General features: G+C 35.5%; 1 long non-coding RNA gene across 2 annotated transcripts in view; it reads left to right on the plus strand.

Annotated features, from left to right (window-relative positions):
* LOC113928051 overlaps positions 1-15645 on the plus strand; it is a 58823-nt gene that overhangs the window by 26096 nt on the left and 17082 nt on the right. For both annotated transcript variants that reach the window (XR_003521764.2, XR_003521763.1), the window contains exons 3-4: positions 11518-11608; positions 12485-12564. This is a non-coding gene — a long non-coding RNA (uncharacterized LOC113928051). The remainder of the gene's footprint in view (positions 1-11517; positions 11609-12484; positions 12565-15645) is intronic.

The raw sequence follows: 15645 nt of genomic DNA on the forward strand, positions 1-15645 counted from the left end.
TCAGCATTTACTTAAAGATTTTGAAGCTATGGCCCAAATTGTAATTAGCATATTTGTTATTGGCACTGAATTCTTTCTTTCCAGGAAACAGCTGTAAGAACAGAGCTGAAAGTGATTAAAATTTCATTCTTCATCAGTATAGAAAACCATTCAATGATACTTTTTCATTCCTACTCTTGTCATTCACAGTACAAATTTTACCAATATTTCCTACTCATGCACAGAAACAAGCAATGGCTAATGCTCTGAAAAAGCATGCCTCTATGTTGTTAAGATGACAGGCAGTCATTGCTATGCAGTTTAATCTATATCTTGAATGTTCTAATATCATAATGCTTTTGGCTGCAGTGAACCCAACTGAAAATTTGAGCTGTTGATGGCAGTTAATATTCAGATAAACCTTGAAAATGACAGCCAGCCAGAGGGAAGAATGATGAGATTTGGCATTAGTCAAAATTCTAAGCAAAATGTAATATTTTGTTCTAGCTTTTTTTTAAAAGTATAAACCTTGCAACTCAGGAGTTGTTTTGGGTCTATCCCAAGACAGACTGAGATGAACAAAGACCCGTTACTTATCCAGTCACAAGAGGCTGCCTTCCTTTAACTAGCCTATAAGCGGCTGAGTATTAGTCTGCCTGGCACTGTGGAGTATATTATTCTACTCAATCAATCAACCCTTTCAGCCAAATAGCTCACTTGGCTAATTTTTTTGTTTTCGTTTTATTGGATTTGATCAACTCTTGGAATGAATTTACTAAATCAGCTGGTTGTACCATTGGCTCTGATTCACTATTTGGCTTATTAGAGGCCCTCAATTTAGTTAAAAACCACATGCAATTCACAGTAGACCAAATAAATGTAATGTGGATATCTGTGCATATATATAAGGATTTATCTCAACCTCTTACTTTTGCTTCATCTTCGAGTTGGGACAGCTTTTTAAAGCTTGTCTGTCTTTTACTGGCAGAAAGTATTTACAATATTTTCATTGATGTGTTCTCTTCCTCTTCTTCCTCATCTTCATTATTCATCTTAAACAGTGGAAAGTCACAGAACAAAACAGGGGAATCAAGAATCTTTATTTTTATTACTTCACATATTATGTAAAAGAAATCAGACATTCAGCTTTTTTTTTTCCTAATTGAATGGCACACTTTTGAATACATGTTATGTGTTGTTAAACAAAGGAGTGTCTGGTAACTTTCAATGAAAAGTCTGTCGGCTTTTACTGTAGCTGAAATTACAGCTTGACCAAATTCTTCAGTGAATTTGATGTAGACACTCTTTCTGTCTCTCCTCTCTTCTTTTTCTCTTTTTACCTCTCTCCTTCCTCCCTTTCATTTTTAAACAAAATCCAAACATAAAAATGCCATTTTCCAAGTTCCATCCCGGGGTACTCATTTACAGCTTATTTCTAAATCTAGGGCAGATACCCCTAAGAGGTGATCAAAGAGATGGAGGATCTTTCCTGCTGTTACAATAGATTTAAAAGTTGCAGATAATAAAGTTTTAGCATGGGGTGATGATGGAAGAAATAATATGTTATTTGATGCATGAAGCTCATAAAATTCTGAGAAGATTCTGTTGGAGAAATATGGAAAAAATATGGCAATTCAGGGAATTAATAAAAACAGAAATCTAAATTAAATGGAAAGGAAACTGGTTTACATTTCCACCTTCAAAGTTTTGGGTGTGGGAATGAGCCACCTGACTGAGATATTGTCTGAGCTAGTATTAGAATTGCTCATCTATGTCACAAATGACTTAGCATTATGGTTGAGGAAGAGTATGGCATAGCAACCAGTTTTGTGTTGGTGATTACTAGAATCCAGAGACGGGAAAGAACTTCTTAGGCTTGTCACTCAGAGGTTGAGTCTAGGTGCTTATTAGGAAGGGAACATATAATTTAAGGTCCAAAGTGAGCACTTTCCAGAGTGAAAGAAAAATCCATTAATATTCATGCTGAGACAACAGGCGTAGACTAGGCTAATCCCGGGTAAATTGGATATATGTCACCCTACTTATAGGCAGAATGCTATGAAGCAGACCTCTCTGGAGACATCTCAGGTGTAGACTGTCAGAGTTGCCAAATATTTCGAAAAATTTAGTCTTATTTGTGTCACAATTTTTTATTGAGGTATAATTTACATAAAATAAAATTCAGAAATTATTAATGTTCAGTTCAATTATTTTGACAGTTACTGCTATGGACTAAAGGTGCCCTTCCACCAATTCATGTGGTGAAGTCCTTAACCCCCAATGTGATGGTATTTGGAGATGGGGCCTTTGGAAGATAATTAGATTTAGATGAGGTCATGACGGTGGAGTTATCATGATGGAATAATTGCTCATATAAGGAAAGGAGGAGACTCCAGAGCTCTCTCTCCACCATGCATGTGACAACACAACAGGAAGGTGGCCATCTGCAAACCAGCGAAGAGCTCACACCAGAAACGAGGAACTGAATTGGCTGGTATCCTGATATTGGACTCCTATGCCTCCAGAACTTTGAGAAATAAATATTTTTATTGTTTAAATAAATGTTTTTATTGTTTAAGCCACCCAGTCTCTGGTGTTTTGTTGACTAAATTGCATACACCTGGGTATCTACCAACCAAAACAAGATAGAGAATAAGCAAAATAGCTTTCAAATTCATCTGTGTTTCCAGATGTATCAGTATGTGCTTCTTCTTATTGCTGAGTAGTATTCCATCATGTGTATGACACACAAGCAGACACACACACACTAACCATTTCCATTACTTGGTAAGTTCTATGTGTGACCTATGACTTGGATGCCTTCACGGCCCACATCCTTTCTACTATTCTATTCTTATTTTGGAGTTTAAGGAAGATTCAACTTAGACTATGATATTGGTGAAATAGTTGTTTCCCATGTTTCAGTTTGCCCGTAGTAGAGAATTAATATTCAGCCATTCAGGAGAAAATCAATCAATCAATCACACATATTTAACTGGGTCTTTAAAAATCTATCTTATTTTATCCACAAGTTAACCAACTTGGTCTATACCTTGATACCAGCCTTTACTTGATGTATACTAGGTACAAATTCCAGCATCTGGATTTTTTTTAAGGCCGACAGCCTTAAAAAACAGCATCAAAATTTAACTAAAAGGTTCCATAAAGAATATAGTTGCCCTGATTATGGTGGTAGAAGTTATATTAAGATTACACCTTCCAGATATAGGAAGATGGGGGCATCATCCTGGTATTTCAGTAAATACAAGATCCTACAGATAGATGATTTGTGCAGGAGGGGGAAGTGAGGGCTCAGAAAATATTGTTTCTATATTTTGATAATCAGATAGGTTTTAAAAAACTTCTATACAACTTATAATTATATTATGCCATTGCCTTATCATTGCAAAGTAAAAAAGATACTATATGTGTGTGTTATATATACAATGTTTATATATATAAAATTCAAGTCCAGTTTTATGTAGGGATTATAAAGATATTAATACTTTCTACATCAAGCTTTGCATACTACTAAAATAATGAGGTGTTCCTGGACATAAATAATTTTTATGTGAAAATCATAACTAGCTACCATAACAGAAGTGGATTGCAACCTTTTTTTTATTTTGATGAAGTGACACCTTATGATATGACACAACATATTCACTAAAGAAACTTGTGTATCATTAACTTTTTCCTAATATCAGTTTCCACACCTTTAAACTGGACTTTCCTTTTGGTTTCCATGGCTTTTTAGGGTACTTGGGACATTTTTAGCTAGAGGAGTTTTACAGCTTAAGTAACGTATTTAATGGCGAATTGTTTTCAGATTTATGTGCCATACAGTGAAATATCTCATGGCATAAATCTTAAGTACAAACTAAGGAGATAAATCTCTAATTGTATGGTTTCCTTTAGCTGCCATATTCTTACTCATTTCCCATACTTTTTTGTAGGTATTATTCCGATATATGGATAATATCCATATGTTCCAAGAGGACTTGAATTAGAAGAGGCTTTAGAGATCCCTTCATAGATGAGGAAATAAGGCCCCAGAGGCCTAAAGGTACTGGCAGAGATGAGATGCATTCTTCTCACTCCCAATATAGGGTTTTGTTTTCTAGTCTATGCCCCACTACCTCTGTCTGGCAAACTGTACCAGGCATTTATTCATTCAGTAAAGTTTGCCAGGACTATTCCAAATGTGTAATGTTATCATCAGCACGAGGGCGGGTGGCCACAGACAAATTATGAGTAATCCTGCTCTTCAGATATGATAGTTAAGTGACAAAGTGAAGGCAGCATGTCACTGATGTTGACACCATCAAAATAAGTGTTACAACACATTAAAGGAGAGAAGCGATAGGATACTTTTACCGAGAAAGAGTTAGGAGATGTTGTGCAGGAGTAGAGCCGTAACTGGAACATAATAATCATGAAGAAATTGGCCCTTCAAAATAAGAGCACACATGACAATGGTTAGAGAAATTTAAGGTCACAACAGAGTGATAAATCTTAATGTTTAACTGGGCAAATCATGTGGTTATTTTAAAATATATACTATCAACAATCCTTTCAAGTAGACCTTTTGACGTTGGTAATTTATGACTATAGTGTTAGACTATCTGTTTGCTCCCACCATCATATGGTCAAAAATCACCCTATTGGCTGTCCAATAGTTTATGCCGCTACTGCTTTCCAACCCCTTAGTTAGTAGATTTTCCTTTTGTTTTGTGTCTACTTTTTATGGTGATACATTTCTATTACCTCCTGTCATTTCCTGGGCACCTTCTATTAATTTGTTTTAGTCAACGCTAAATAATTGCTCTTTGTTAAGTTTTTCATAGACCTCAGTCTCAGAAGAATGGGAAAGTTAAGGCACTTATCACCCTATTTAGTATTCATGGTGATTGGGAGTTATTATGAAATTGTTTGGGTGATGTAAATAATTTTCATTCTTTTTTCCTACAGACATTAATACAAAACAATATCGACTGCTATTTCTCCTCACATGGTTAAAAATCTGAGTAATGTCATATGGGATAGAATTATAGAGTTCTTTATTCAAATGTCAAAATAGTACTTGTAAAGAAGCGTCATAGATACCTTGTTATGAGACTTGCCCAGAGATGCAAGTGACAAAGATGATCCCTGGATAACACTTTAATCTTGGAGTAATTCATACTACATCTATGTACTTTCTATATATTGTCCTTGATTTTGTAACATGACAAAGTCTGACAGAGTTTGGTTAAAGGATTGCTATAATAACGATAAGCATGGTTGATAGAAACTACTGGAAATAATGAAAAACTTTGGATTTTAGAAGGATTCATAGAAGAAAATGATGTTAAGGTTAGATTATTCCAGCCTTTGGAAAGACTAGGGGATATCGTAGGGCAGGCAGGAGAATCCATACTGAAATGATTCAGAAGTGAAAGAGGATGTTACATTCTAGAGACATAAAGTAGTTTGATATGCTGAGAGGGTAGGGCAACTAGGGCAGGGACTAGAGATGGGGGAAGAAAGATAAGCAGAAGCCAGATGGCTAAGGGCCTGGTAATCATCAGCTCATTAACAAGTGTTAATTCTTATTCTGTAAATTATGGAGATTCACCACAAAGCCTGGTAGTTCGAAGTTAATCCCCTTTTCATTTTAACCAGAATAGGAATTTCCTTTCTTTCACTTTTAATTTCTTGTTTTGGAATACATTTGGACAGATGCTTGTGACACCAGGCCTAGTGGCAGAGGACCCAGGAACACCACACTGTTCTTCCCTCCAAGCCACCAAGAAAAATGCAAAAACCTTACATATTCCTACCAAACCGAAGCAAAGATCCTATGTCATCAGGCAGCCACTGATCTTGAATTAATACTCCTTCAAGAGTTTATGAACACAGGGGTGCCTGGGGGGCTCAGTCAGTTAAGCATCTGACTTTGGCTCAGATCATGATCTCAGGGGCCTGGGATTGACCTCCTCATTGGGCTTCCAGCTCAGGGTTGGGGGGGGAGGGGGGGTCTGCTTGTCTCTCTGCTCCTCCCCCTTCCCGCTGCCCTTCCCCCTTCCCCTGCTCATGCTCTCTCTCTTAAATAAATAAATAACATCTTAAAAAATTTATGAACACAAATAATATACTACCTTTGCATAATGTTAGGGAGAAGAAGGATATAGGGATGGAATGCTTTTCACATCCTTTAAGGTAGTAATAGAAATGTTTGATTTTTTTGCAACATTTCAGCTGAATAAAAGGTTATTCACAAGGTCACCATACATAGACACACAAAAGATCTTACTCCCGTAACAGCTTCAAAGTGCACTCTTCAACAAGGGTTAAGCTAGAGAAGTCCTTTAAATATCACCTACCTACCTTCCTTCCTCTGAAGCAGTACTGGATTAGCTCTAACTGGAGAAAAGAATACCAAAAGTAACCCTCAATCCCCCACCCTCAATGCCAGGCATATCTTCCCTATCTCTACCTTAAATTTGTTCCATATAACTCAAACACATTTTGTGTTTTTTTGTCATAATAAGTAATTGATTATCAGTGAATGTATAATAGCTTTTCAAAAGCTAGCAGATATTAATCACCTTAGTTGTTCTGTTTTGTTTTGTTTTTCAGAAAATACCTGAATTTCATATCTTTCCTCTAACCTTCTCTAACATTTCTTTATAGGTGATTTTAGGAGTTCCTTTTTGGATGGATTGGTATTAATACAAATTGCTTTCTGTGACTCTACCTTCAAAATATATGGAGGACAATGTACACATTAACAGGCCTTTTTAAAACATAATTGTGGGCAAATGTGCTTACTTCCAGGAAAGCCAACAGCTTTAAGTAGTCTGCAGTTTTTCTAATATTTTATATCAATTGATACATGATATATAACAAATGACTATCCCAAGAGACTAAGTAATTTATCAATTAGTCTCAGTGACAACAGCCTTCTCCAAAAAGTGAACTTAGGCCTCTTTTCTTCCAGCTATGTCTTTTTTTCCTCCAAACTCTGCTATAACCTGGGGAACAACTGCTGATTTTTATCCTTCTGTATTCAATTCTGCAAATAAAATATGAACTTTTAAACCTAAAAATTCCAGTGAAGCATTGGTAAATAGCAGGAGCAGCCCATATCCAAGGGTGTTCACGTTTCTGGCATGTGAAGGCCCACAGAAGAGGGCTTATTTTATATTGGTCTTTTGTATTTCTACATTTGACTGATTGAGTCAATGGAAACCAGCCCTAATTGTTGCTTTATAGGCAGACGGTGTTTTCCATCACTGGCACATACTGAACTAAACCTTCAGGGAGTAAAACAGGGCTGGGCTGCTGGTTTTTGTTACTCTGCAAATCAGAAAAAGATTGGTAGTTCTGATTAATCTTTTATTTTGTTTAGTTGCCTCCACAACACCCTGCCAAATTACTTTATAATAAATAATAAAAGTCACTGAGAACTATGTGTTTATTCTCACCACCAGCTCAAATAAAAGGTTTTCTGTAAATGAGTTATTTCTAATAAAGCACAAAGCTAGAAGAAAAATATTCAAAGCAAATTTGCTGCATGGCTTTATGTTAGTAGAACTGACAAACTTGAGAAGTTCAACTAATGCTAATGTGGTTTTAAAGGTTCTAGAAAATCTAAAGGCTGCAAAGCAATTCCAAATGTATCTTTCCATCTTGTAAATGACATTTAATGAATAAACCTACTAGGGTAAACATGATGCTATTCAGATTCTCCACAACAGTGGACTTCAGAAGTATAACTCATTGGGTATGTTAAAATAACATTTTTTAAAAATGTGCTAAAATAAAACAAGCATTAGACCTTAAATGAAAAAAGATTGCATTTAATAGCAAACAGAGGGTAATGTTGCCATACACACTTTCTCAATGGGAAAATAAGTTAATGAGATCATTCTTATGCAAGAACGTTGTGAACATCAAAGTGTGATTACTAGTAAGCACACATATATATTTTGCAAAACGCAAAATTGTTTATATTCATTTTTGTTCTTAATGTTTTCTTAGCATCACTACTCCCATTTTTACCTATGAGGAAGTCAAGACATAAAGTGATTAAATTAATTACCAAGATAAAAAAAGAGTGTGTGGCTATGCCAAGAGTCATCTCACCACCAGTGATGGTCACGTGGGATAGTCGTGATTCTGCCTCTCTTGAGTTTGTATCTGGAGTGATACAGCCAACCCACTGAAACATGATGACTAAAGAATTATTAGCAAATGTAACATCTGGAAGTTGTTTCAATTGTGCAGGATGTTAAAGCAAGTGTGTGTGGGTAATTAATTGATTTAGCACATTTAAAGGAAGTTTCTTCTCAATTACAATACTTACTGGGAAATAATGGTGTACTAAAGAAACAGCATACTTTCCATGGCTAGGGTTGCCATTATGCCATTTCTTTCTCCCTTAGTGAACGACGTAGGCACTTAAGGGTTTGAGCTATAAAATGTGTCTTAAAATGCTGGTCAATAGGATATTGGATAACTTTCTGGAAATTTTCAAAAGATCTGCTCCTAATACATTAAATTATATGGCTTCAGATGTATTTAGTTATTTTGCTTAACTGTTACAGTGACTTCCCTCACCTAATAATTCAAACACCTCTTAAACTACTGAACAACCATTAGGATATGCATTGATTCTATAAGCTGGAGGTTACAAGCGTATTTTACACAGTCAAGAATTTTTAGAACTCAAAGGCTTCCTCTATTATTTGTTAAATGGCTACTTTGCTGAGAGACAAAATGGTACATGGGTTCAGCCTGGTGGCATTAACGGCAACAAGCCAAACCCAAACCCAAACAAAACAAAACAAAACAATAATAATCACATCTGGGTCCTGTGGCAAAAAGAGTTTGTGAAATATGCTATGGAGCTGATACGTTTAACTGAAGCTAAAAATAATTGGAACATAAATGAATGAAGGCAGTAGAAATTTTCTAAAACACTTAGCTCCGGATGGAATTAAAATAGTCTCCTGACCATATTGTAAAAGTCTTATTTGATAACAAGACCAGCCTTGGTTCCCGCAAAGGTATCCTATTTTGTGTGCAGTCTAATAATTCAAGAGAAATAAGGAAAAAGAATTGGACAAAATACCAATACTAGGATCTGAATTAGTTGATTAAATGAACACTTGTGAGCATGTATTATGTGCCAGGAGTTTGCAGACACAGAGACAAGTAAGCTGCAAGAAAAAGTGAGAAGGGTCCAGGAACAAAGTGCTGTGGGAGAACACAAGAGAGGGACTAATTCTGCATAGAGCAGTGGGAGACACTTCACTGAGAGGATGACATTTCTGCTGACAGAGGGCTCAGAGGGGGACAAAAGAATGGCACCTGGAAAGGCTATCCCAATCCCTCATCATGTTTTATCATCTTTATACTGGTGAATGCATCACATTTCAGAGTCTAGACTCAGCCCTGCACACTTAATAATTCAGTCGGTTTAGTATTCCAGTCTTGGAGGAATGGAAGACGCACACTCAAACCAGCAAACCTTACAAAACACGATGTAAAAGACTGAAATGCCAGTTTGTTCACTCACTATGATACATATAATTCAATTAGAAAAGGACTTTGTGCCATCAGGAAAAAGAAGTTTCTACCCATATAGAACGCTAGAATTACCAAAAGTTGCTTGGAGAGATTTGGATCAGAACAAAGAAATCAGAATGCATGTTAGCCTTACATTTTGATAACGTGATGAATTTGTCTCTGTATTAGAGCTGTCCTGGCTCACATCGTTGTACAATGCGTATAGTAAAGCAGCAGGATTTGAAAAGATACTAATTCGTTTGAGACATGTATTTGACATACCGGCTAGCCATTCATGTGAAGAGATGCAGTAGAGAGCTGGTGTTTGAACCTGGACCTCAGAAGAGAGATGCTTGTTGTGGGTAGACATCAAGACCCAACATTTAGTTAGTAGGTGAAACTATGGAACTAGATGAGAGAGAGTGTACGTAGAGAGTGTGTGCAAATTGAGGAGATAAAAGTAGCCATTGTTCTTCTAAAACGTAGTCCATAATAAAGAATTGGGTGGAAGGAGTCTGCAAAAGAGAAGAGGTAAGGCCAAAGAATAAGTAAAAGCAGAAGAACATACAGTCATGGGGTTTCAGTGAGGGAGTGATCTGTGAAAGATCAATGGGAAACGAAAAATTGGTATGGTGAGCGGAAGCTACTCTTTTTAAGAAGATAGTCAGTGAAGGAAATAAAAAAAAGGCATGGCACTGATTGGAGGAACATTTCCAGAAGCCTTTCAGTAGTACCTGTGCATGGCCATATTTTAGCATTTTGCCCTGCAATTGCTGATTTAGCCTGCTCCTGCATATTGAAAGCTCTTTGAAAGCAAGGACTGTGTGGAATCTGGTCATCAATTTCCAGGGCATTTGGATGCAGAACTGAGGAAGCATTCTGTAAGAGCTGAAAGGAAATAGTTAATAGAAAGAGGCAACATGTAACTGACAAAAGAAGTAACTGACAAATCAAGGATGAGGGTTTGCTTCTAGAACAGGATCCAGAACACAACTGGAAACTTCATTTTTTAACAAAAGACCTTTTTCCCTTCTTCTGAGAGGGAAGTGAGATGAGGATGGGTTCCGATGTAAATTAAAAGTATAGACGTGGGGCCAGGAAGCCAAAGAAATTCATTCTGGATAGCCTTGCTTTCCTTAGTGATGTAGGATGAATTTACTGAGTATCTAATAAATGCCAGGCACATATATTTCCTAATATGGATTCATGGTGACTCTCTATTCATAAGACAGATATGTCTTTAGTTTTATTTTTGTGTGTGTGTAATGTTTGTCAGATTTTGATGTCAGAATAATCCCATATCCATAAAATAGATTTGATTGCTTTCCATATTTTTTTCTTGTGTTCTGGAACAAATTATATAGAATTGATTTTACTAGTTCTTTTAAAGTTTCAAGTAATTCACTAGTAAAACAATCCCTAGAGAATTTAGAGCAATTTTTGAAATGTTTTTCATTATACCTATGGTTATTATTCAATTCAGATTTTTCTAATTTTTATAAATCTTTATTGTCAGTTTATATCTTTCATGAAAATCATCCATTTCACCCAATTTTACATATTTACTGCATACATAAGGTCTTGTATTGTAATCTCATACATTGTATTCTATTTGACTTTTGTACCCTTTCTCTTTCTAATTCTATTTGTTTTCTCCTTTTTCTTAATCAGATTTTCCGGAAACCTATCTACTCTAATTTTATTGCCAATAATTCATGGGCTCATTAAATTTATTTTTTCCTGATTTTAATCCATTAAAATTTGCTTTTAAAATATTATTTTCTTTTTTCTTTTATTCTTATTTATTTTACTTCATTGTTTTGTTAATTCTCATTTAATAATGTGTATGCTTAAAGTTGGGAAATATCCCCTGAATGTAGGCTTTTACCTTCGATTCCTCCAGGACTGCTTTCCATTATTTTATTTCTGTCAAATAAGTCTTTGATCATTTTGTATTTTTATTTTTATTCTATGTCATTGCAGCTATTGTAAACAGCAAAGATTTGGATTTTTCTACCCTGATCCCAAAAGCTTTAAACATGAGGATTTCACTGGTTCCTTTTGAGAGTCACAGGTGATATTTGGCTTTTCTCTCTGTCGTTTTTTTTCATGCTTTAACATTTATTTTTCCCTTTTGCTACATGACCTATGTTTTATTTGTTCTTCTAGTTTTTCCCATGTATTTGAAAGTTCACTACATTTAAAAGTTCATGAATATTGATTTTTAATTCTAGTTGTTCATTCAAATTTAATTCTTATTGTTTTTAACTTTAATTACCAAAAAATAAACCTATATTTTCTCTTCTTATAAAATTAAAAAGTAAAATGATAAGAAAATAAAGAAAGGCAAGAAGGAACTGTCAGTAGTTATTAAAAGTTGTCAGGAATGGCGGAGAAGTAAGACTGTTTTTCCACACAATTTCTTTCAACCTGTTTTAACATTATGCATATGCATATATTAACTTCATAATTTTGTTAAAAGGAGAAAAGTGTAATATAAAAGAAAGGACAATCAGTCACAGAATGATTTTGAGTAACTTTTCCAGGAGGATGATATGAATGGTATATTTACTGATCTCTCATAAAATTGATTATATTTTTCTATTGCCTTCTTATGAAATTCTTGAGTCATTTGTTTCCTCTCACACTGTTACTTATCATTCCATTTCCATCCATTTTGCAAGGGACAAGTCTGTTTCTTTGGACATGTACTGGAATAATTTTTGGCATATTTAAGAAGTATATTTTTTCCTAGATTTTCCACAGCTTCTCCCACCCACTGAATCAAAAATAATTATCATTATTCATGACTAGAAGAGGGCCTAGGCTAGAATAAAGATGTGATTATTCAGCTTTGAGTTTCAAATTAAAACCTGAGTCTATAGTGGGACACTAGTGTTCAAATGAAGGCTTTGTTGACTTTCAATAAATTCCAAAATTTTCCCTGTAGCTTTCAGAGTGAACCTTGAAGCCTGGTCGCTGTGTTTTACTATAAACCAAAATACAGCAAGGAGCATGGTTTGACATAAGGTAAGTTCCACCAAATAGAAAAGAGGAAGCTTTGATAAGAATCAAGGAATTATTAGACTTTTCTATTTGTTCTTTTCTTTTGCATTCCTTACCCCTGTTTTAGGGTCAGGTCTCACCAAATCATGGAATGTGGCACAGTAGAAATAGGTGGAAGGCTTTAAAAGAAATTCCTCAGCAAAAAGTGTCTCCCTTTTGAAGGAATAGACCAAAAAGCTGAAAAACAGAAAAATTCTGAGCATTTCCTAAAAGAAAAATCAACATTTCCTAAAAGAAGAGTGCTGTCAATAGTATAGTGAAGATACCTGAGGGAAGTATCTGGACAGGTATCCTTGAGCTAGATCCAGATTTCCATTGCCTTTGTTTGGCATTTAGGGAACTCTTGACTGGGGGGAGAAACAGCAGGGCTAAGAGAACTGACCAGAAAAGGCTTGAGTTCTAGATCAGGAGGTTGCATAATGCAGGGATCTCTTGAACTGAGGCTAAACCAGGGTCAGAGACTTCAGCTCCAGGTGTCTGCACAATACCCTAATCTGAAACTAATGATGTACTATATGTTGGCTAATTGAATTTAAATTTAAAAAAAAAAAAGCAGTTGAAAACAGCAGCTACTCTGTAAAGCCAATGCAATATACCAAACAATCAGGTAAAAAACAAAACAACAGAATGAAGACCTTACTTTTCAGTGGAGCAAGTGAGGGTCGATGTGGATTAGAAGCCGCTCTCTGACCTGTCCTGTCGTGAGGACATGGATGCTTTTTCCTGGGCCTACATACCATTTGAAGGAAAAGGAGGAAAAAAAGAATCCTTGAAAAGGGAGAAATAGTACCTGAAAGAGAAATGATTTTCTCTTTAACCTAAAGGAACTACATACATCAGGCAAAACTAAAATTAACTAGTTTCAACGGTCTCTACCTTTTAACTATATGTGCCAAGTTGTTTTCATATCAAGATAATGAAAACTGTAGAAATTTTTAGAGTCTAAATTTACACATTCATTTGTAGTGTGTAAATTTCTTGCCTTTAGTAATCTATATTTTAAAATTCTTCTTGAGCATGTTTATTGCTGTTTTTTTAAATAATCCTTGAAATTATCCTATTTTGCTAGAACTCATCTAGCAGTGAATTTCTTTTATTTTATGAATTTCAATTCTACACACTTAGATGAAGAAAATGAGGAAAATTTGCTTCTATTATACAATTGGAAATGTATATGTTCTTCAATATTGTTTCTCACCCCTCAGCAATGCCCGATATGTATATACTCTATCATTAGGCTCTGCCATCCACATCTACTATATGGTCCTTTATATGTTTCTCTTTGTTCTTTTTTCCTTTACAGTCTCCGAGACCTACTTTAACTTGTTCTTTATATTCCATATTTGATATCAATAATGATGATTCCTCCCAACGTTTCTATGCTGGATATTATCTTTGGCAAATATTATCCATTCTACCCTGCTTCTGTCACCCTGTATCACAAGGCCTAGAAGCCTGGCAACTGAATTTCCCGAATCTCTTACCTAAAAGGAATCTGGATATAGTTCAGGTTCTGTTGATGAGGGCCATTCATGTGAGATTTGGGAGGTAGAAGGCATTGGTTACTGGTGACATACCCCAGCTTTGACGAATAAGGATTTTTGCAATGTCCTTCACTTTCTCTTTCCATTCATCTGTCCTGAGGCCAGTGAGCAGCTGTGAAGTCATCAGTGCTTTCCTGAAGGTTGAAATTACTTCTCAAAATTAGGACTCTTTGCCAGAGGCTTATATTGTATAATTATTAATTATGTGACTGCTATAAGGTCATCCCACATATATCACCTTACTAGAGTCCATTGTCCTCCTCTCTGTAAGCCCAATTGCAGGAAGCAGAGAAGCCCTTTATTCTTACATCTTCTTGTTAAGATAAATGTGGGAAGGCGGCATCATTTTCCTGCCATCGCAGCATTCTATCATTGCACACCTGAAATTCACCCTGGATCACTTTGTTGGACATCCTCTTTGTAAGGCTTTTCTTATAATTGCTTACTTTAACTAATCTCGTCTTGCCTTGCTCGACTGTGCCTTGGGACTTTTGGGTGGCAAGTCAGTGGGAGGAGAATCTAGGCCAGGACATGCTTAAGGACACTTATTAAAGCTATTCAAGGATTGATGTGTGTGTGTGTGGTCATGGTATACATTCCCAGGGCCTTACAACTGGGTCCCTTTCCCTTTCTAACAGGGAGCAGATAAAATCAGAATTGTGACCTTGGATTTGGCAATGATTTGATTAAAAACAAGATGGACTGATGCACTTCATTGATATTAAAACTTTTGTGCTTTAAGAGATATTATGAAGAAAGTGGAAAATCCACAGGTTGGAAGCAACTATTTGCATATCATATATCTAATAAGGGACCTGTACCCAGAATATATAGAGAACCATTACAACTCAATAATAGAAGACAAACAACCCAATTTTTACAAAGCAAAGAATGTGAATAGATTTTCTTCAAGGAAGGTATACAAATCTCCAATATGCAATTAAAAGTTGCTAAACTTCATCAGTCATACAAATCAAATATACAATGCAAAGCAAAAGCCCGGTGAGGTACCACTTCATACCCACCAGAATGCCTATGGAAAAAAAAAAGATATTAACAAGTGTTGATAAGGATGTAGAGAAATTGAAAATCCTGATACAATTGGAAATGTAAAATGATGCAGCCACCTTGAAAAACAGTTTGGTGGTTACTCAAAATATTACACGAAGAGCTACCATAAGACCCATCAATTCCACTCTTAGGGAGCTACCCAAAAGAAATTAAAACATATGTCCACACAAAAATCTATACACAAATGTTCATATCTACATTATTCATAATAGACAAAAAAAATGGAAATCTCCATCAACTAATGAATAAAGTATGTTATATCCAGACAATAGAATATTATTAGTCAATAAAAAGAAATTAAGTACTGATATACTACAACAGGGATGAAAAATGCCAGTTACAAATGACCACATATTATATGGCTCCGTGTATATGGAATGACCAGAATAGACAAGTATATAAAGAAAAAAAAGTAGATTAGTGGTTATGT

Source organism: Zalophus californianus, chromosome 7 (genome assembly GCF_009762305.2).
Source record: "Zalophus californianus isolate mZalCal1 chromosome 7, mZalCal1.pri.v2, whole genome shotgun sequence".
Classification (NCBI taxonomy): domain Eukaryota; kingdom Metazoa; phylum Chordata; class Mammalia; order Carnivora; family Otariidae; genus Zalophus; species Zalophus californianus.